General features: G+C 44.8%; 1 pseudogene; it reads left to right on the top strand.

The window, feature by feature from the left end:
• The first annotated feature begins 3,030 nt into the window (after positions 1-3,030).
• LOC125555947 lies at positions 3,031-3,683 on the top strand (annotated as a pseudogene).
• The last annotated feature ends 212 nt before the right edge of the window (positions 3,684-3,895 follow it).

Here is a 3,895-nt window from a genome sequence, read left to right as displayed (position 1 = left end):
CTCTATTCCCATATACGGAGTATTTGTCTTTCTAGAAATTTCAACAAGTGACTACGTACGGAGCAAAATGAGTGAAGTGAGCGTAGAGGCATAGGGATAATGTAGAAAGGAAGTCTTTTGTGATCCATTATTCCCCATCTCGGTCAGAGAGAACTATTCAACTAGTCTTCGCGGTGAAGTGACAATACACGCTGCAGCAGATGGGACACTTAATTAATAAGCTGAACCAGCATGTTGGTGTTACTAAGTCAGCCTTACCCAGTACTGCCGTCATGTTTGCCAGTAGAGCACGCTTCTATCCTCCATCAATTGACATATGGGCCCTCTTGTGGTAGACACATAGGTCATCGGTGTAACTATTTACACTCCGAATGACAGTATATCCTGGTAGTAGTAGTAGAATTGAGATTTAATGCACTTTCTACCCCGTCTCCCACTCTTCTTCCTCCTCTCTTCCCCATTGTCGGTTGCACACCATTTCCCCCTGCTCTCTGCTCACCCGCCCGCACTATCTTCCTTGGTAGCTCGCGCGTACCATATCCCCCCGCTCACTGCTCGGCCACATGAGGAGAAGCTTCTTCGCTCGCCCGCCCGAATCCACTTCCCCGCTGGCTCGCAGGCACCAAAAACCCCAATGGCAAAACTGACTGACACACAGAGCCGCGATTGGAATTCCCTCCCCAATGTTCTCTTGGAGCAGATCTATAATCGTATGGACCTACTCAGCACCGTCCGTCCGGCCGCATGCTCGGTGTCTTTGTACCGTCTACTCGTCTGCAACCGGCCGGATCTTTTCAAGACACCCTGCTTGCTGATGCCTGATCCTCACAGGTGGCCCAGACACTGACTTGACGATCCTATGGAGGTTGCCGTGGTGCCCCTCGACATGCTACCAGTACCCGTCCACCTGTCCTTCATGCGCGGACACTACTGGGCGGGCATGAAGGCTAATTGGATCATCCTCATCCACCAATCCGGTAGTCTGTGGCATCTCGTGGATATCTACACCCAGCAAAAGATCACCCTTCCATCTTTGGATACCGCCGCCATCGAGCCTTGCGGCCTGCCGGATACTCCTGCCTACTACGCACGAGACGCGTCGAGCTTTTGGCTCGACCTCTGTTTGCTGTAGGTTGTAATCTGTGAAGTGCCCACGCCATCAGAAGACTACATGGATTACAAGCTCATTGCCGTGTTCAACATGGGATTAGTCTATTTGGAATCCATTCGCCACACATGGTTATGGAACATCGTCGATCCTCTTTACCCAACACTTCTATCTGATGCTATAGTGCATGATGGAATCGTTTATGCGGTCGACGCACAGTTTGGCTGCCTATACTGGTGGAATCTATCGTCGTGTAATTGTTCTATCTCATCTCATCTTTACCTTAAGAATACGACTGCCTGTTCATTGTTACAAATTTAGAATATATAGTATGTCTATAACCACATCATTGCTATATGTTCCTCTCATTTCCTAGATTTTAATGACCACACATGTTATTGTTAGAGTTGATATGAGAACAATTGGTATCTAATGATTGTTAGAATAGATATTATGAGTATAACGTCATGATTGCTATATGTTACTCTCATTTCCAGGATTTTTATAACAACACATGTTATTGCTTAGAGTTGATATGATAACTTTAGTAAGTGCTATGGTAGAATATGAGTAGGCCCTGTCATATCTGTTTTCCTCTCATTGTTACGTGATGTTTGAACCATGATATATTGCTAGAATATGAAAGCCATTGGCTTAATTTTTTTAATTTGGGGTATGATTATGACCACGACATTGCAATTCTCTATCTATGCTATGTGTCACTATTATAATAATCTTAATTCCACACATACTCTGAACATGATTGTTTATTTTTGTCCTTTTGGTCTCCAATTTGAAATATTGCATCAAACGCAAATGCGCTGGCCTTCATGATTCCAGGACCTGGAATCATACCAGCCGATGGGTGGTGGTTTATCGCTCGTTCAGCTGATGGTGGTCATTTGATGCTCATTTGCATGTACCAAATTGACCAAACCATTTCATCAAACCACATGCAGCATAATGCTTGGGGCATTCGTGACATTGATGGCTATGGCTGCTTCGTGTTCGAGAAAGATCCCAGCTCCGTTGGGCCAGGCGTATTCAACTGGAGGCGGGTTTATAGCCTCGGCAACCACTCCATGTTCCTCGACTAAATTATTCAATCATCCAACCAATCATCAATCATATCACCGGCGATGATTACCGTGCTATGCAACTTCCATTCGCCAGGGGGGACTGTGTTTACACATCATACCATGGGTATCATGAATCACCATATCCAGAGATTCGTCGACATAGCTTGTTGCGAGATAATCTTCAGTGTTTGAATGGCATCAAGCTTCCATGCGATGGATGGCTTTTGCAAACCCGACATGCGGCGATGTGGTTCATGCCAACAACAAATATGCACAACTTGATTCGTACTGATATGTAGACTGAGCCATGTATTCTGCTGCTGTAGCACGACCCTCTTTTGTTGGATATTATGTACTGTTGTTAGTTTGAAGCACTCCTCTGGTTTGAAAGATAGATACCTTTCTGGGATCAAGTGCATCCTAACTCACCTGTGCAGGATGTACTGATAATGATGATGGAGATGATGTGCAGTATATATATATATGTATATAGATATGTATGTATATCACTTAGGCTTCAAGTGCGTACTTGTTAGTTAAACCTATGGTTAAAATTTGACACTAAATACGACTAGTAAGTAGTACAGTAGAAGTACTAGTATACGTCAGTCAAATTATTCATCATGTCCACACATTCAATTGACATGACAAAACGCTGCGCGTGAGGTGACACAAGAATCTCGGCGGCGTGTTCGGGTATTCTGCACTTTAGATTTGGAGTACCACTTATCTGTCGAAATCTTTCATCATTCACTTAAAACAGTCGATTGATCATACATTGAGTACCATATAACTGGAATTAACCCATGCAAGTCAAAGAAGGATTGGCCGGTGCTGCCGGCTGGTGTCAAGTTCGATCCCACGGAACATGAGCTAATCGAGCACCTTGAGGCCAAAGTGAGTGCGGACAGCGTGAGATATCACCCTCTCATCGATTTGTTCATACCAACCATCGACAGCGAGCACAGCATATGCTACACCCATCCTGAGAAACTACCAGGTAAGACACCGATCGGCCGTCTACTTGCACAAACATATTCCTTTGTTTATAGCTCTATTTTTTTAGATGCAGACCTAGTGAAGCAATTACAATTTGACAATTAATAAAAAGTGAAACAAGTGACTGCAACATGCCAAAGATGTTATGAAAATGCCAACTACATACACTAAAACCTGTATTCGACAATACTGCAGGTATCACACTGAGTGGCCTAAGCAAGCATTTCTTCCAGCGCAATTCCATGGCGTTCAAAAGGGGCACGTGGACGCATCGCAAGATACAGTCGGAGTGCGGCATGCACGCGATGTGGCACAACACAGGCAATACCTTGCCCGTGATGGTCGATGGCCGGTAGACGGGCAGCAAAAAGGTTCTGGTGCTGCACACCAACAAGAACTTCGACCAGCAGAGGACCAACTGGGAGATGCACCAGCACCACCTCGGGGACCTGGAGCAAGAGAAAGAGCGGGAGCTGGTCCTTTGCAAGATTTTCTACCAGACGAACACTAGGGCCGGGAGTAAAAAGATTATAAGTTAGTTTGGTATTGGTACTTGTACTACCATGTCGTCCGTAAATTGGTATTGCTGTTAACGATCTTTTGGTATGAACTTGGCATTTGCTTCCAACCATCATGCCGAGGGTAGACGTGGATATAAAGCTGAATCATTTGTTTCGAAACGAATTTTAGGCACCTGATTTTTATTTGA

Source organism: Triticum urartu, chromosome 5 (assembly GCF_003073215.2).
Source record: "Triticum urartu cultivar G1812 chromosome 5, Tu2.1, whole genome shotgun sequence".
Lineage (NCBI taxonomy): Eukaryota > Viridiplantae > Streptophyta > Magnoliopsida > Poales > Poaceae > Triticum > Triticum urartu.
The sequence above is the reverse complement of the archived record's forward strand: the minus strand, read 5'-3'. Positions and strand labels throughout refer to the sequence as shown.